At 40.9% G+C, this 20,002-nt stretch overlaps 1 protein-coding gene across 3 annotated transcripts in view; it reads left to right on the top strand.

Annotated features, from left to right (window-relative positions):
- Positions 1-20,002, top strand: part of LOC109988579 (RNA binding protein fox-1 homolog 3) — a 542,301-nt gene that overhangs the window by 80,354 nt on the left and 441,945 nt on the right. For all 3 annotated transcript variants that reach the window (XM_065949245.1, XM_065949247.1, XM_065949244.1), the window contains exon 2: positions 5,462-5,556. The gene's annotated coding sequence lies outside the window, so the exon portion shown is untranslated. The remainder of the gene's footprint in view (positions 1-5,461; positions 5,557-20,002) is intronic.

Genomic DNA, 20,002 nt, shown 5'->3' with positions numbered 1-20,002 from the left:
CTGCTTGGCCAAGCTAAACAGAGCACATCGACTCATTCAGACAAAGGAACGTATACATCATCTGGTCAATTTCAAAATAAAAGACAATATCAAACTATTATACAAACTTCTGATTGTATTCCATCACTTTATCAATAATAAGTAAATACAGGCAACATATGGACAGCAAATTATGTCAATTCCCCACTCTCTCTCTCTCTCTCTCTCTCTCCCCGATTTCTGACATTATCCACTGTCCTGTCTCTACAGAAAGACATATATGCCCCAAAATAAACTTTAAAAAAGAAGATTATTCAACATTTTGTCAAGATTTTTAGTCATCCAGACGCTGATGTTGTGGAAACTTCTATTAAAAGGTGGACAATGTACATACTGTTGCTTTAAAACAACATGTCTGGACTTCTTGACTTGCTTATTTTCCTCCGTCTGCCTGAATTATGCGTCTGTTGAATTTAAAACATATGGCATCGACTTCAAGTTTCACGTAAACATCACAGGATTCACTGTATTAATCTGCATACACTCACAGGCATCTAAATTTAAACAAGCAATGCGTGGATGTGACTGCTTCACGTCCCCTCTTCACTTATAAATGGAGCGATGCGAAACACTGCCAATCCTCAGTGTTTGTCGCTTGACAAAGCAAAGTTGACAAGAAGCCAATGAAAGCTGTCTGTGTGACTGTGTATATGTCTGCTGACTCAGGATGCAGCGTGATTGATAAGACAGTTCATTCAGTGGAGCTCCTGGCAGGTGTTTGAGTTCACTGTGGTTTATGGTGTCTGCATTAGAGATTAACAAGGAAGTGGGCAGGAACGATGCTGTCCTCAAACGCCCCATGAGGTAGTTGTGAAGAGTCCAGATGGGGAGTTTCATAAAGAAGTTAAGACAAGACATTGGATGACGAAGAAACCGACCAATTGGTTGGTTGGCTGGTATTAATGGACTTTGATATATGATTCTGTTTTGTAAAAGCATATTTTTTTGTAATTTAAAATAACTCAACAAACAAAAGCCTTAATCATAGTACCTTACAGTAATTATAGCGAATTGGCACTTATCAAAGATTCAAGACACGATATGAACCCTCCTTTGATGTTTCGCCTTCACTATGAATGTCGAAGACACATTAAGGGGGGGGCAAAGTGATCCCATCTCTGTGCCGGCATAGGAGGTTGTAACAGAGGTGTAACAGATGCAAGACATGATCTGCAGAGCCAGCAGGGTCGAGCAGCGCTGTGTGTGTGTGTGGAGCTCCTCCTGTGTGTTTACACGCCATGCTCTCTCCTGCTCTCACTCTTCCACAACATTGCAACTCAATGTTAAATCTCAGACTGTGGGACACCAATATTACGCCGTTGTGGGTTCAATATGGACAACAGGAAAAGTAGTTGCTACTTCGATAGCGGCTAATGAGGATCAAAATATTTAAATATATAGATAAATATGAACGTACAAAGACGTGATGAAGGCGATGCTGTGGCAGAATCACACTCTGACAAGGGGCTAATGTCATCATGTAGTCTGTCCGGCATTAAATGCACAGACTCTGAAGTTACTTTACTCCCAGCTCTGTCTGCAGCTCAAGAAGCAGACGAGGAAAAGTGTAGCTGAAAAGATAAGATTGCGATAACTTTATTTAACTGGCAGACTGTTATTTGAAAAGGCAAATATCAGGCTAAGAAATGAGTCCAATCTTTGACACCTTTGCTTTTGAACCAAACAGGTGCAAGCCACCAAGCAGTAAGAATAAATCTGGAAGGGCCTTGACTCCCAATTTCCACATACTCCCTCCATGCTGCAGTCCGTCAGCACTGCCCTATACACTGCCGTTCGCTTCCACTCTACCCGATGCTCCAGTTTCCACAGCAAGCGCCGGGGTCTGTCTTTGGCACGTGCCAGCAGCGCAACAATGCTTTTCTCCGTTTCAAATATGCTGCGAGTCTATTTTATGCATGCATCAAGCTGGACAGAATAGAACGATCCAGACAGAAAGTCAGTATTTGTTTGTTTGCACGTTTTTCTCTTTATTCCTGCGTGATCTTGTAGTTCTCCTGTGATTGTAAATTTCTCCGTTGTGGGATGAATCAAGATTTATCTTATCTTACCTTATATGTGTACAGAATTAATGTGAACTAGCAAAGCAATTGGAATCAAATCTCATTTTTATCTTGTGTCAAAACTTCACATGGTCTTATGAAGCAAATGATCCTTCTGAGGATGCTGAAGGAGCTGGTGTATCTGAAAGGTAAGTTTAGTTCACAGCATTTAAACACAAATGTCGGCGGAAAAAGATGCTGCAGCCAGAAAGACAGAGGAGGAGGCTTGCAAAGAAAACGAGGAGGCAGTCAAGAATTAGAGTGTATCCAGAGAGAGGGAGGAGAAGATAGACAGAGGGGGGAGGAAGAAAAGGGAAAAAACTATAGAGAGAGAGATCCGAAGTGGGAGGTAGAAGTGGAGACAAAAAGACAAATGTGGGGACGGTGGATGAGCAAGCCAGCGAGAGGAGGAGAAGACAAGAGCAGAGTTTTTATAAAGATTTATTTTTAAGCTTTTTGCCTTTGGATAGGGTAGAAAATCTAGAGGGAGAGTTGGGAATGACATGTGGAAATGAGCCACAGATCGGACTTGAGCACAGGTCGCCCGCTTTGAGGGCTATAGCCTCCCTACACGGGAGGGGACCTAATCTCTAGGTCATAGACGCCATCGATCAGTAGTTTTAAAGTAACCAAATTTAACAATGAAGAATCCTTTGATGCTTACTCCTTAGACAAATATATTTGTGACGGTTTCATAGTGAAACTTTGAGTATGTTTACATTGGACTCTTATTTTGTAGAGAATAAAGAAAAAAAGGGAAGACTGCAAATCTCCAATCACAACAAAATTGTGACTTGAAAATGTTCAGTATATTTCTGGAGAATTAACTCGTAGAAATAAAAATGATCATCTCAGTTGTTACATAATTTGTCAGCTATAGTGAACAAGTTCCCGGTAAGTCTGTGACTTAGCGCAAAACCCCAGTTGTGTTTAACTATTAAAATTCAGGACACTCTCTGTTTAACATTTAGACAATTAAGGGGTTTTCTATGAGTTTTGAAGGAGCTCCAGCCATCCTTGGTAGTTAATAGAGAGAGTGGAAGGCAGAGGAGTAGAGCACAAAGACAAATCCCTCCTTAAGGAAAAGTGGAAGCACCTTTCATGATTGCTGCTGTTTAATTATACATTTGTCTGCATTTCTGCTGCCTGGAGCTGCAGACCAATAACACGTTATCTCCAGAGATTCTTCCAAATGCTTCATACAAGCTACACCACAAACACATCACACAACACTCCCTCAACAAGCAGGAGAACGAGTGAACATTTTCTGCTGCTCTGTTCACACTGATATTAGGAACCTCTCGCATGTCATTGCTGGTTCCCTCCTGCTTCACTATTGTCCACTTGTATCAGAAGGCTTCTTTACAGCCTGCAGGTATAACCATTAACAGAGTTCAGACTAAGCTCCACTTTTTCTCCACATCTTTTTCTTTAGGTTTAGGACGCTGCAGTGTTACGCCTGATATTCAACAAAAGTGAGAGTCCTAACTGAAGGAAGTGTCAGGCCACTAGCAACAAGCAGATTGTGGACTAGATGAGAGCACATAAACTGAGGTCATACATTTATCTGAAGATAGTGGAACCAGTGTGGAGAGGATCAATGATGTTCTGATATGGACAGCAGTAACAGACACATAACAGTGCCTTTACCACCTCAGGCATCTCAGCAGAAATCAGAGTCTGTCAGAGGATCCTTCTAATCTGGATCTGTAGAGAATCCTGACAGGAAATATCATATCCTAGTTTCGACAAAGCTCCACTCAGGACAGGAGGGCTCTGCTTTGAGAGAGGTGCTTCAGTTGAATTCAATGCTTAAATGATACTACTTTCCCTGCAGGACTTTCACACCAAGATTATGCAGAACCTGAGCTTGTAGGATCACAAAGAACCATAGCCAGCCAAAGAAAGTAATGTGCCAGCTTTTGCGTACAGGCAAGCAACTCTGTCAGGCATGGAAAACGAAAATACTGAGACACTGTTTCTTGTCAAGGGTCATCAGGGTCCCCATTTAAGTTCCACATTGGCCTATCTGTCATCTCAAGCACAGAAATACACAAACACATATTTTCTTTCTTTTTTTTTTTTGTTATAGCTGTTGACATTCTTTTTTTTCTATTTCACTGCCAAACATTCATGTGCTTTTGGCCAATGAACTTCTGTCAAGTTGATGATACCAATGTTAGAAAAGACACTCTTTGTATCACAAATGGAAGCTGTGTTTTGCCAAGAAAGACCCTTCAGTTAAAGCCAGAAGGATGTACAAAAGCTGACGTGCACCTGATATAAGCTTTAGGGGATGTGGATGTCAACAAGTGATAAAGAGACAGTAAGAAAGTATTGAGTTGTCGGAATAATTGATGGAGGTGGAGGGTACAGTCACCTCTGTTTCTGTGTGGATGTCCTCCATACCCCCTTCACAATATGTTTCCTTAAGACCAATCTTTCATTGATGGAAAATAAACACAGCTGAATATTGACAGTAGGCTCTGCAAAGGTTAGATTATTGACGGATCCAAAGGCCTATGGGAAATCTATAATGTCAAGCTGTGCATGAGCAAGGCAGTGAATCCTCAGTTCCTCTTGTCTCCATGCTAAGTGTCCGATATTTGTTTATCCAGAGCAGTTCTTGTGTTGATGGTCGAAAATCCCAAGGGTGAAATTTCAGAGATAATAGACATTTGTTGGCTTTATTGGCTGTGGATCAGTGGTAGAGTCACTCGGTCGGCCAAATTTCTGATCTGTCCTTGGGCAAGACACATAACCCCAAATAGCTTTCGCTGACGGCATGAATGGGATTAGTTGATTCTGATGGAAAGTTTACAAAGCAGCTTCTGCCATCAGTGTGTGAATGGGTAGGTGTGACGTGCAGTGTAAAAGTGCTTTGAGTAGTCAGAAGACTAGAAAAGCATTATACAAGCTCAAGTCCGTTTACCATCAGAGGTGCTGATTGTCAACAGTCCAGGCAGGCAACTGCTTGGGGCCCCAGGCCAGGGTCTCGAGGGCTGACATACTTTACACCACAGCAGTTTTGCTCAAAATGTGCAAATTTTCCAATGACAGTAGGAACCTCCCTTAAGGGGCCCCATCTGACAGCACTCACTCTTGTTGCCCTGCTAAGCATAGCATGCATTGCTGTTTTGAAAACCAAAGACCAAAGAAAGAGTAACAAAAGGGAAGAGGAGTAAGCGTTGGAACACTGGTGGTGATAAACGCTGGTTGAAGGGCCCCCCAATTAATTTTTGCCTAGACCTGAATAGACCTAAATAGAAGGTAGAGTTGCCACTGTTTACCATTTAATAAAAGAGATGTTGAAGCAAATATATTGACTTGTGTGTCTTTGTGTGTCTTTCTTTCTTCATCAGGCAGAGGGATAGACAGAGGGATGCTAACAATCTAAAAGAAGATCCTCACATTTCTTCAACATTCCAACACCAGAAGACCGCAGCTGCTCCAACAGGTAGGCCTCATAAGCTACTATGTTTCTAAATTTGTCCAACAAAGACTGAACATCCAAATTTATCAACAACAGACACAGTCCAAACCAAGGTTCAACATTTATTTCAGATGCTCCGATGTAATCATCTGTTATTAAGTATGTTCCAAGAGCTCCTATCCTCCTTCACTTCACAGACAGTTAACCAATGACAAAGAATGCTAAAGGATCATAGTTGTTTTTGCCTTTTTCTCACATGTAAAGCTCACACTGCTTTCACACCCTGCTGGTTGTTTTTGTATGGGGTTTTGTTGAGACACAGGGGACCATCTTATGTCCCTGCAAAAACACTTCTTTTCTGGTTATCATTAAATCATTCCAACAACTTTCCAATCACAGCCAGACCTATGACTTTTCAGTGGATTTATTATCACAATTCCAGCTTGAGGCTTTTCTTGTAAATTGCAATCCAATTTAAAATTGACCTTCTTGGTTAGTTTGTATTGAGTCAGGGCGAACTTGATAGAGATCAGTATTAAAAAGTAACCAATTTCCTTGGTTAAACATGAAGTGCAAAGAAAATTAGTTCCTTGAGTATTCACTTGAGGCTGACTCCAAAAGCCCAACACACCCCTTTACCCCCTCAACAGTTATTCATACATTTGTATAATTAGGTGTTCGGTGGAATTAACTGACAGTTGGGTGTGTTTTAGTTGTTTTCTGGGGAACCCCTTTGCCTGTTTCTCAAATGGTTGAAAATAAAGTAGAGGACGTTTTTCCAACATGGCGACCGCAATTGTTCATCTTCAAAATTTCTTCAGAAACCAATGGGTGATGTCACTGAGACCATTTGTTACGGCTAGTACTAAATCTGGAACCAAAAAGCACGACTCAGACAGGCAGAATACGTGCACAAAGAGTTTATTCCAAAACGTGACTCAAAAATGTGCAAGGGGGAGGGGTAGTGCGAAGTCCCGAGGTCCCATGTGGCAGTGTCCGTGAATCCCAGTGCGGTGTCCAAAAGTGCACAGGTGAATGAAGAAAACACAAAGGCGATCTGGTGAGCAAAGACAAAAAAAAAGAGGTTAGATACAAAAGCTACGTCAACAAGGAACATTTATCTGTAAGGAGCCAAGAAAGCCGGATACCGCACAAGCTGCTGAAACAATCTGGCGGTGAGGTGAGGCAGAGAGAAGTCTTTGTAGGTGAGACCCTTGATCACCAACGAGCTACACCTGGCACCGCCTGGGAAAACGAAACCCCGACCACCACACTCACACAGACACAGACAGGGGAGAGACACATGAGGATTAGACAGACAGGGAATGACAAACAACACACCAAAAGGAGAAGGGAGGGCTGCCATGATGTGAATCATGACACCATTCATGTTTTATAAAGACTATGAGAGCAACTAGTGACCTTTTCGTCTTTGGTCTGCACCATGTTTTAATCAGCTAAAGGAGATACCCGCACACCAATTCCACTGGGCTAAAAAGCCCCCCAAAAAAGTCCACAGGTTGAGATAAATGCAAAAATAGTCTCTTTAATTAAGACCTGAGTGGTCAGAAATAACATTTCAGTCCCAAAACGTTTGCTGCGGTTTTTGTTCACATTTTTGCACTGTGAGCACCTTTATTTTTTGACCACTCATGTTTTAATTAAAGATAACATTTTTTGCATCTATCTCAGGAATTGGTGTGCGGGTATCCCCTCTGCCATTCTTCAAAATTTTCTCCAGTACCGACGCACCCAAGTGTAACTTCTTTGATGCCCTGAGTAGGCGCAGTCTCACACCTCCTGACATGTTAATCAGCTAATTGAGTTATTCTTCAACAGACACTAGATGATAAGAAAAAGGAAGGCATAAGCAGGTTTTGTTTTGGCTAGCAACACTGAAGTAGGACCATTAGGAGGACCATATATAAGGTATGGTGTTATGGTTTATGTAGCTCATCACTGTTAGCATAAATTGGAAACCATGATGGGGTTCGTTAACAATTGGCAAATGTGTGTGTGTGTGTGTGTGTGTGTGTGTGTGTGTGTGTGTGTGTATTTGTGTGTGTTTGTGTGTGTGAGACGTTAATGGGAGTTCTCTGAAGGCTTTCTCCACACACAAGCTGACAGAAAATGAAAAACACTGAGTTGGAGGCATCAGGGGTGTCTACGAGACTTTCTGGGCTAAAGTGTTTGTAGGTGTGTGTGTGTGCGTGTGTGCGTCTGTGTGTGCGTGTAGGTGGGTTTACAGTCAAACTGATTTGGGTATTTAAAAAGCAGAACAGATTCTGTAGCTTTGGGGGAGATTCTTGAAAGCACCCCTACCACTTATTCCCTTTCTAACCTTCTCCGCCTCGCCTAGTCGTTCGCTTCCCACAAAAATCCCTGAACATCACTGAAAATGTGTGCAGAATACATTAATGTGCTATTTAAGAATCAGCCCTTTCTCTAGACCCCCAGACAGATATACAATTAAAATCCCTTCACTCATTGTATTCGTCATTAGCATTTAGCGACGACTGTCCAGATGCTAGAATTTGTTAGCGGTTAGCTTCAACCTCAAGGGGGAGATCCAAAGCTCCAGGCCCTATATGGGGTCTGAGAGGATTATGTGCCTGGCAAGGTGCTCTTTTGTGTGGGGAGATGAGGCAGCAGAGTGGCCCTCAGATCCAGGCCACAGGCGCAGAGAAGCGCTGAAAGGATAATCGCAGCAGTTTATCTACTGTGTTGTGGATTTAATGAAGCGTTTCTGCCAATATTTGACCTTTACTTTGAACATACCAAGGCTGAACACCTACCTTAATTTTAAATAGAAAATGTTGTTTTGCAAGTGTGAAGTGTGCATAAAGAAATATATTTTCATTCCATTTGACTGAATATATGTATGGTCCTCCAAAGACAGATGTGGTGAATCAGTGGATCAGCCCACCTTCTAACCACTATAGTGGCAGTGTAGCCTCTATGCTTCTTTATAAATCTTCTGGCTTTTACCGTTACTGAATCAGAAAATATGATCACACAATACAGTGAGAGACATTGAGATTGGCAATCACAGTTTGAGTATAAGCTCCATGTGGAAGCCATGAAGCTGAAGCAGCTAGCTAAAAGCTGTGCCACTTTGGTTGCAAATGGTGCCACTATGAAAAACTCACTGAAAACCACCAGGACCTTCACGATGGTAGAGTATGTTTGTGTGTTGCTTCATTGAGTAAATTGTGTGTTATAATTCAAAGCTTTTATTGTATTATTATTTACGTTTTGTTTTTTTTATTGGGTGAAGGTCAAATGGAGCTCCACTGTTACTGCTAAACTGTCGCAACACTTTTCCGTTTTGACGATTGGGAGCAATAAACTTATGTGTGTTCGTTGTTGTGGTCATAAGGGTTTTATAAGGTTTTATACCACGGGAACTCCTTGGTCTCGGGATCTAGCTGTCTGGCGATGCTTCTCTGTGCTGCAGTCTGAGAACGGACAAGGGAGCATGGAGTCATATCGGAGCAGAGCTAACAAACTGCAGCTGAAGTTGGTGTTGATGTTCTTTACACTCCTGCAGTAAAAAAGGGACATCTTTTCTACACTTTTATTATGACATCCTCTGAACAATTAATCCTTGGTCAAATTGTCCAATGCTAACGAGACAGTACTCTGCTCACCCCTGTGTTACCATGAAACTGTATTTGACTATCCAGATTTTTAGTTGTCCAGTGTATTTTGAGACATATACTTATTAGTTGGATTTTGAAATGTTATGCATTGCATTACAGCAGCTGTCGTGAGCAACATCCAATGCTAATCTCAATGAATTTATATCTCATATGTTGCAATGCAATACCAAATGATTTGCTGATTTTAAATAAAATTAGGCAAACATTGTGTAACATTTAGAAGGAAACCTGTCGCATATAAAGATCTGCAATATAGCGAAAAACTATGTTTGTCACAAAAGAAAAAGATCACCATTTATCTGTCTTTCTTGATCTTATTGCTCATCTTTCTGCCTCACCTCTCATTTTGGTTTGGAGCAAAGCACCTTCCGAATTCTGGGACATTCGTCTGCAGCTGTGGCTGAGTGGCTGTCACAGCAAGTTACTGACACTGCCATCTTGTCTTGAGGCTGCAGGGCTTAAATTCCAACTGAGGAGCTATCCTGCACCCAGTGGGAGACTCAGAACCCAACCATCTAAACTTCCAGTTCAAATATATACTCACTTGTAGCTACTCCTCGGAGATTGATGAAGTGTTAGCATTCACTTACATTGTCCACAATACATCTATAAATTTGAAGGCTCGTTTCTCTCATTCAAACCCACATGGAGAACGATCTTTGCGCCCAAGATAACACATGTACACATACCCTATCCTATACAGTAATTTCCTCACTGAAAAATAGACCTACAGATTATCAAGGAACCAAGCACAGAATTCAAGGGTATCCCTGAACAAAAGGAGACTGAAAGCAAAATGCAAATAGATTCAAGGGTACAGATGAAGAGAGGGAGGAGGCTAGGCAAGTCAGTGTTTTACACGGATCAAACAGAATGGAACCTGCTTTGTGGAGTAAACTGATTGGCTGACACAAACACTTAGTTTAGTTTATTTGAGCGGGGACATCACACAACACAACTGATGGGCCAGAGGTAGCCATATAGCTAATTTACATTTGTTGTCCCTTGGTAAGAGGATCTAAATAATAATACATTGAATTAAAAGGAGGGGCTTATATCAACCTTCAAACTGGGTCTCATCTCAAATGGGTTTCCTCAATCTCACTATTTAATGCTGTTCTTATTCATGATTCATTGAGTCTATTTGGGAGCAGTGTTCATCGTTCACAAGAGTGTTTCACAAAAACCAAAATGTACAGAGAGTTCTTCTCCTACAAAGAACAACAGGCAACATGATCGAAACTTAAACAACACTGAATATATTTTATATTGCTCTTCATTTGTGAATGAAGAACATAAGGGGCTATAAGCCGAGCTGCTGAGAGCTTTTTTCTAGATGATCTTTAGTTGACCTTTAGTTTGGTGAAGAAGCTTGAGTTAGTAAGCTTCACCAGCGTCCTAGTTGAAAAAAGTCGCATGGAAAGTAAAACGTTAATAATGAAGTTAAAATCAATGGTGACCTGACTTATAACTAGATTCGTGCTTTCACACAAAACTGAAAAGCTCCTGAACTTTTCCAGGTGAGCTGCATTGACCTCCTAGAGCGGGTGGGAGGGGTTGGTGTTGTCACAGCGATTGGGGCACCACCGCATGCGAACAGTACGATGTCCTTGCATGAAATGTATCTGCGCATTAAGCATTCTGATTATCAGTATGTTCTTCTCTGTGCTTTTGTTAATACTGTGAGTCTGTTGAACTACACATAGCATTGATATGTATGCAAATATTCTCATAAATATGCATCCTAGAGGTCAGAGATGAAAAACAACTGGGCGTATTAATATTTTGCTTTGAATCAAAAAGAAAAAAACAATAGTAAAAAAAAAAATTCAAATTTAAAAGCTCAATCCAATCAACTGATAAAAATCTGTCGGGTAAAGCTGTGACTTCATACAGTTGTGCTTGTATGTCCTTAAGCATCTTTGTGCACATACACACAGAGAAATGCCTACACTGTGCTGTACATTACAGTTATGTGTCAAGTTATGGGAAGTCCCTCCCATGTTCTGTTCTGACAACTGATAACTTACAGCTCCTCTAAAAAAGGGCAATTTTTACGATGACAGCAACATGCACGGGGTCACACTGTCGCTTTGTAGTGTGTGTGTGTGTGTGTGTGTGTGTGTGTGTGTGTGTGTGTGTGTGTGTGTGTGTGTGTGTGTGTGTGTGTGTGTGTGTGTGTGTGTGTGTGTGTGTAGCTGAGCATGACATGTCATTGCACAAAGAAGGGGCCTCAAATCACCCATAATCTCCTGGGCACAGGTCAAACGACTCACTCTCCCCGCTGTGCCAAAGTGCACACCTATTTGTAAGCACATGCAGTGTTCACAACGACAGAGAGTCACCTCAATTTGTCATCAATAAGCTGCAGTACGTCACAGAAATAATCAATTTCACAGATCATGTTATAATAATAATGAAGAATATTGAAAGATATAAATAAAATAAGAACAGTATGGTCAACTGTAAACATTTGCTGGTAATTGGACAACTTATTTCTACTGGAGCTGTCAGAGAAAGTTAGTCCACTTGAGGTGTTATGTTGGATACTGAAATTGAACAGTCAGGTTCACTTTAATTGGAACACAACACAAAAAACATATTACGGGTTGTTTTTGCACACCGACTCTCATGGCGGTAAAGTCTTTTCTTTTGCAACCTTGTAGACTCTGCTGAGCCCCCTGCTGTGTCAGTTTCTGCACTCCTCCTCCTTCTCCGTCTCCTCTCTCGTTATTGTGGAGGACAGTTGAAATCGGCTCCATGAATAGTGATGCCATCCTGTCGGCCATCGCTTTGTCTGCAGTTCCTTTTAGCAGTCACAGGTCCACTCGGACGGCTGATTGACTTTAATTGGTGAGAGTGAGCCTGAAAAAACAGAATGAAGAGGAAAGAAAGGAGAAAGAATAACAATTAAATTGTAAAGGACTTGAGGAACAAAGTCGTCGAAAAAGAAGAAAAAAAGTGTGACTTGCATCTGTAATTGGCGCACGGTGCTTGTTGGGATGTCAAATGTGTGTTTCTGAGTTACACCTGCCTCTCACAGTGGAACAACAAAAGCATGCGGAAATGTATTTGGGGAGTTTAGGGTTTGACTGTTTACAGTAGATACTGGGGATGCAACGAAACATTGATAGAAGTTAAAAATGTATACAAAATATTGACAATTTAAATCAATTTCACAACAAACTGTAATACTCTCTACTTAACAAGTAGAGGGCGCTATCTACTTTGAGCGTGTCTTCTTCAATAAAGAAGAGAGGCGTACAGATACAGCAAGGGAAGACTTGGAGTTTCATAATGTGTCATTAAAGGACGAATGTGCAACATTTTACTGGTAAATATGCAGAAATCAAGTATATCCTCTGTGAATGTCTCTGAGTCATGACTGTGTACAATGAGTGAGAAGCAAGAGTCCCACCAGCTGTGTTGTAAGATCACGGTCATTCTGTGTCAATTTATGTGCAATATGAAGCTACGAGCTAACTACAGTGTGCTAACATTAGCCTGCTAACACAACAATGCAGGACACAGGCAATTGCAGCCTGAGCTAAGGAACAATTTTGTCTGCCACTTGCGGACAGTATGGCGGAAGTGTCGCCAAACAACAGTTGGTTTATGATTTATGCTGCTGCTCAAGGGCGACATCTACTGGATCAAAAAATGTCACATTCTTCCTTTAACGCAAGGTGAGCAGACAACAGAAAAGACAACTACAGTAAGCAAATACTGCAAGACAAGAATGAACCCACTACACAAACAGCACCACCAACATAATGAAAACGGCACCATACTGCAAAGCTCATGACAACAAAGCATATCAATAACATACGATGGGAAGCGGATTTGATACGTCGCTCTCCTAAACAAGAGCAAGAGCCAAAGATTCAAGACATGGAAACGGTACTGCACAGCTCCTGCTAGCTAGCAGTTGCCTTTAAGTCGTAGCTAACGTTAGACCTTAGCAATCAGTACATGGCAGAAGCATTATAACTTAAAATGACAGAGCTCTGTCAGTTGAACAGAAGAATCATTGTTTTAAACTTTACGTAAAACTCTGCCTTAATCACTTCAGATCAGTTATTCCTGCTTTCTCTGAATCCATTGTTGTTTTTATTAATGTGACGGCTGCAGGGCGCTCATGACCGTGCGCGGTCGTACACAACATATATCATGTACGTTTAACCAGCAAATAGACACCAACGCTGATAGAAAATATAGCCTTTATTCATTTACTTGTGTGCTAATATAAAACTGGTCTTGTTATCATATTCCCACTCCAGTTTTCCGATTCTTGTCCGGTCCCAATCCTCTGATTAGCTCTGAAATCTGCTCTCTCGAGGGAATCCCGCGGGAAATCCCGTGACCTGCGGGACTCCCTAAAAAATGTCAGCCTCTAAATCATACTGAAACAAACTAACTGATAGAATCTTACAAATAGCAATGGTAGATTGATGTTATTACTCACATTGCTGGAAAATCAAAACATAAATTATGATTAGAAGTTTTTTTAATCATTGATATAATCCATTGAGGATTTTCTGTATGTTTTCATCCCAAAATTCAAAGAGAGGGGAGCTTGTAGGGAGCTTAAGAGCTCGGTACTCTATCTGTACCATTTCTGTTGACATATACTCGAATGTCAAATCCCTATGGTTTTTTGATTTAAACATCCAAAGAAAAATTCCATAGGAAATGTTGTAGGAAAAATGACAGAAGGCGGTGTGTTCGCGGTGACCTCTGTGGAAACAATAAAATACAGAGATAATGCTGATGGGGTCATATTTCTGCCGTTGTTTTCTCCTTTTCTCGCCTCCCTTCTTTCACAGGAAAATCAAACACATGACAACTTTATTAACCTCAGACTGATTTATTCAGCGATGCAGTTCATTTTGGAAATGGATGCCTGTTTTTTAAAAGGACAGGAACACTATCACTCTTTTAGATTGTTTGTTGCATTGTTGTATAATCGCACGTCTTCCCCCTAACTCTTTCTTTCTCTCCTTCTGTCTCGCTTGTCTGAAAGAGCAGGATGGTGGGAAATAAATCTGGGAGGTTGTCATAAAAGTGCTCTAACTTTGTTCTTTCCCCAGACCTGAGGAGTTGAGCACCTACTCCATCAAACTGATTACCCAGGCAAAGTGCAGAGAGCTTATACTCAGTTTGACCTGCTCCGAACTACATCTGAGGGGATTCAAAAAACCATAGAAGTCTGCTTTGGAGAGTTAAAGAAACAACCTTTGGCAATGCATGACCCAATATACTATATATCCGCCCTTCAGTCTTAAAGCACTCTTTGTACTCTGTTGACAAAGTATACAGTACGTCTCATTAAATGGGGAAGCTGAAGCTGTGGCATAACTGTACTCTTAATGACTCTGGGATGGATTGTGAGCCGATTCCTCGCCCTTCCTCACCCTGCACACACCTTCAAAGGGCTCACCTGACAGGGCAAAGATGAAAGTCAGAGGGAACAGGCAGCAGAGTGCTGGGTGAAAGGCGTGGCAGACGAACACAGAGCAGGAATTAGAACGAAGAGAAAAGGAAGATGATGAGAAGGGGAAGAGGAAAGGCGGAGAGCGCAACAGGGTGTTGAGCCTTCATGTGCAACCCGGTTTTGAACATATGTGTGCAATGGAGGTGTGTGTGTGTAGACTTATGTATGTATATCTGAAAAATAAATCAGAACTCCGTGGCACACTGAAAATAACTTTTCTGTATTTTTTTTTGTGAGCGATAGATTACCAATTAAGTTTTCATGAAATGCTAGAAAAATGTTTGTTATTTTTTTAAAAGCTAGGAGGTTGATGGTTCAAATCCTTGTCCGACAGGAGCCTCTCTGTGTGGAGTTTGCATGTTCTCCCCGTTCATCTGTGGGTACTCTCTGGGTACTTCGGCTTAAAGTCCAAAGACATGCTATTTAGGTCAATTGGTGACTCGTAGGTGTGACTGGTTGTCTTTCTCTGTATGCCAGTCCCGTGATTGACTGGCAAACAGTCCAGGGTGTCACCCCGCCTTTCGCTCAATGACAGCTGGGATCGGCTCCAGCCCCCTGCGACCCCGAACAGGAAAAGTGGAATAGTTAAGGGATGGATGTTGAATGTCAAACAAATACACAATAAGTCTTTTACTCTGTGCTGTAGCCTGTGCATCATTCATAGTGATGTTCAATCACATAGTCTACTTTTTATTTTTCATCACTTTGGAAGTGTGGGAGTACATGCACTAGTAAGTACAAACAAAAAATGTAATTCTTTAAAAAAAAACTGAGCACAACATTTAAATGATCTGATACAGGCTCAAAGTAGTAAAGCGTTACCAATCCTGCAGCCCTTTATAATGTCGCTTCATGACAAGATCTCATTCCAGGCGGCCTTGTGAGGTGATCTGTGTTAAGCCAATCAGAGGGGATTATCTGAAGAATAGTTTTTAGATACATTTGGTTTGCAGCAATGTGGGACAGATGAGGTCCTTTTGAATGCCGGGTGGAATCAAATCAACACTTTGTATTTTTGTTTTTATTCAGCCTGGAAAACCTGGTATACCTCGAGGAGATTAAAAATCTCTTTTTAAAGAGTGGTGTAGCTCTTTTCACAACAACAGACGTTCTTTAGGTTGACTCTCTGAAACGACAGTTCACTGCTGCAGCAATCCTGCGAAGCATCTTCATCTTATTATGACATCATGCCATCACCCTGACACACCATGAGAACTGTAATGTGCAAACAACCGCTTGCCATGAAAAGAGATTCTTGAGTCCTTTGAAGCGAAGGGGTTATACACACAAACAATAATACAAGATACGGTACTCCACAATTTCCCAGTTTGGGATCACTAAAGTAATTCTATTCTATTATATACGTGACTATAATGATTAAAAGATGTATAGTAACAAATTAGACAGGAAATATTTGTCAAATTCGCCCACAATCATAAATAAATCAGGCAGAATGGGCGGTTATGTCACACGCCCCATGTACAGAGGATATAGTGTGGCCGTGGGTTTGAATCTGACCTCAGCCCTTTGCTGCATGTCATCCCTCACATTCTCCTCCCAACATTTCCTGTCTGACTTCAGCTGTCTTATCTTTAATAAAGGCAAAAATGGCCCAAATAATGAGAGCAGCTCATCAAGTTACGGGCCTTTATGTCATTTGTTCCAAGATAAAGCTGCAGCAAAGGTTCTGGGGCTACAGATTTCGAGAGAAGTTTCCTTGATGTCTGATGATCTAGAAAGATCATGTTGTCATTTTATTCAGTAGATATCTAACATATTGGTCCTTTAATACAAAAATACAAAAAACACCGGTGCCTCTGTTCATTGTGGTTCTTCTGTATAACGGACTTGAGGTATGATTATTGGTTCAAGAGGTTTAATTTATACAGTGTAGCTTTACCAAGTCATAAAAAACATGAAAACATAAAATTATGGCCTTCAGCTTGATATACATTTGCAAATGAATGCTGTTGCTGCAGGGCCTCTATTTGCATTACTGTTCTCCAGACAATATTATCTTTCTGCATTTATATGGAATTCTGCCATTTGCTCTTGTATTGCATACTAACCACACATCGGGTTGATTCAGTAGTGTGTTTGACAGTGTCACATGTGAATACAGTATTTCTGCTTTTTGCTTCTCATTTGACCTCACAAGGTCGTTCTTGGATCATATATTTTAATCTCTGTGAGATTGTAAAGTAGTTAGACACAAGTGTTTAGGAAGGTGATTGGAAGGCAAACTCAGCAGATGACGTTTTTCCAGAGGTGACACGTGTTGGGATTACAGTGATAATCCCAACACGTGTTAACTTCAGAAAACAACAAAAGTTCAATGAAAAATCAGGTTAATTAACACATACCTAAATCAGATTAAGGACCGTGTTAAAGGCAGCACATCCTCACCTCTTCTGCCCGCAGGAACAAATGTCTCCTGGTTTTATAGACCGCCCCATTAACAAAATGGCCACACCTGGGTTAAACACAACTCACAAAGCGAGTTTCACTTTTCTCTTACCGCAAAGAAATACAAATAAACCCTTACCTTTAACATCAGCTCATTTACTCAACTAAATGAACTTAAAATACTTCAATTATATTTTACCCGTAACTTACATAAGAAAGAAATGATAAGACAGAAAACATTTCTCAGAAAACAAAACCCTTTCAGATGGTCTGACCCAGTGATGTCAGCGATGACCTCATCAGCCTTATAAATACCCAGGAAGTTCTGGGCCAGCCCCCTTAGCTGCATGGGACCACATGGAGAACTGGACAACAGAACAAACAATGATATATTGCAATTCCAGAAACTAAATCAAAATGACTGAACTAAATCAAGACAGTGTGTTTGCTTTAAGTTGATTTATACTTTAATGTGACCTGTAACTTAATGCTAACACAAACAAACCCGGGATAGTAAGTGCTGCAATGTTACACAAGCAGATAATACATTATAGCAAAATACACATATAATTAATAACTAATAAATAAAATATAAATAATAAACTGATTTAATATTAAATGAAGATTTAAGTGACAAGTGGTGAATAACAAAAGAGCATCTCACCCACTTTGTCACAGAGATCATACGTGGTTACGTGGACACACAGAGTCTGACTCTGAAATGTTGACCTGACCTGAGCATTCATTTTGAGTACACACCTCAAAGAAGCAATACTTTGATCTTACTCGTAAATTTGCCTTCTGAACTTTTGTTAATGAATCCTTCCAGAAATAGCAACACGTGACTTCCACCAGATGCTTTTATTTTTGCTGGATGCCGAAGACTGGCGCATCAATTTAGCACAGAAAATTACCGTATGTGTGTTTGTAAGGTATGCACTGATGGAAGTTTGGGGTCAGTGAGAAGTGGCTTCCCGCTAAAATCTGGAAAAGACTGGTCCAGTTTACCCTGAAAACAACATTTCAAGTACGTGCGTGAATTAAATATAGAGTGTGTGTTGATCTTATGTATTGAATCCTGAAACTGTAGGAAATGTTGCCTCACTTGCTGTGATATGGCAGTGAAGAGCGTGCAGACACATGTGCACATGTTATTGTATCTCAGGCCTTGTAGGCACTTCTCGAAACAGCCCCAGCCCAAACCTCATTAACTGAAACTGTATCCACAACATTTGGTGCTTGTGCAATAACTTGTAAACACATTAAAAATTAAATTGTACCTACAGGCTTCTGAGCCGCATGTGCATTTTAATTCACAGGCCTCCCAACTTCTATAAACAAGTGCTGTCCCCCTCTAAAAATGGCCCTGAAACCAGTGTGTGAGTATTTTCAATAAATGCAGATTATGCCACTGTGGAAGATTACACAGTTGTTGGCAATTGCAGTGTCTTAAAAGACCTCAGTGTCACATATTGTGTAATTCAATAATGAGAGGCTGTTCAAACTTTTAGCAAAAAAAAAAACATGTAATGAAATTACAAAGTGTGAAAGTGTGGCCAAGTGTTTGTTCTTATACGAATAACGTAATCCTGCAGATGCAAACATCTGATTTTTTTTTAATAATGTGCCATGTCTTTGTGATGAAAACTTTTAAAAACAAACAAAAAGAAACATCCAAGGATATCGGTGGGATGTTCCATATTTCCCTCAGCTGATGTCTTATTTATTTAAAGCTGTGTTCTGAAAAGCTAAATGTTAAAGATGGCCTTTTATGCTGAGCCCCGTGTTGGGGGGCGGCTGTGGCTCAGTTGGCGTAGTTGGTCGCCTCTCAACCGAATGTTTGGGGCTACGATCCCCAGCTCCTGCAGCAACATCTCCGATGTATCCTCGGGCAAAATTGTGCATGCATATGAATGGAATGAGTTACTTCTAATGGTGTGTGAATGGGTAGGTGTGACATGCGGTGTAAACAAGCTTGGAGTAGTCAGAAGACTAGAAAAGCGCTATTCAAGCTCAAGTCCATTTACCAGTTACCATGTTCAAGCTCAACAATAGTGTTCCAATGCTGGATGTCCACACAGGGTAAAGCTTCAGCTCATGATGTAAATGTATGTTGGAGCAAATCGTTCAATAGCTCCTCGATATGAAACAGAGAATTTCCCGAGATGGCTTCAAGCCTCCATGGAAACCGTTGAAGCCTCTTGCTTGCAGGCTCTTCTCCCAGCACTGGAGAGCTGCCCTATCCTGGAAGGAAGTGTTGCCAGATCTGGTGGGAGAAACAACCAACCAGGTCTATGGTAACAAGCCCAAAAGGGGCACCTTGGCTACCATAGTGAGCCAATGGCAGAGACTAAACGTCTACCAGTAGGATTTACTAGACTTTGTGTTTTTGGGACGATATAAATAACAGGCACCTAATCTAATTCATACTCCTTTTTCTATTATTTCTTCCGATTCAAATAAGACATGTGGTTTCTCGTATATCTCTTTTTTGTTTTTGACGGTGTGGTCTTTTCATAGTGAACAGGATCTGACAACTGTCGCTCTTCTTCATTTATATATACACGTTAAAACACAAGTTACCCCTCCTTTCTCGGCAGGTTTTATCACAATGCTTGTGTCATTCCTTGGTCCTGCTATGGCTTCTCTTTCCAAATCAGATACTTTCCTTAGGGGAATGGAATGAGGAATTCAAATCTTTTTTTGTACTTTTCAGCAATTAGGATCCCGTCAATTCAGGCAGTACTGCCAACACCACGGCAGAAATGTAGCCCCAAACAATGACAGACCCTCCACCTTGTGTCAATAAAGGCTGCGCTGATTCTTCCATTTTTCTCCAACTTTTCTTCCAGCATATTGTTGATGATTGGACCTAAAAGTGTTGAACTATTTTCCATTGATCATTGGA

This window comes from Labrus bergylta, chromosome 21 (assembly GCF_963930695.1).
Source record: "Labrus bergylta chromosome 21, fLabBer1.1, whole genome shotgun sequence".
Classification (NCBI taxonomy): domain Eukaryota; kingdom Metazoa; phylum Chordata; class Actinopteri; order Labriformes; family Labridae; genus Labrus; species Labrus bergylta.
The sequence above is the reverse complement of the archived record's forward strand: the minus strand, read 5'-3'. Positions and strand labels throughout refer to the sequence as shown.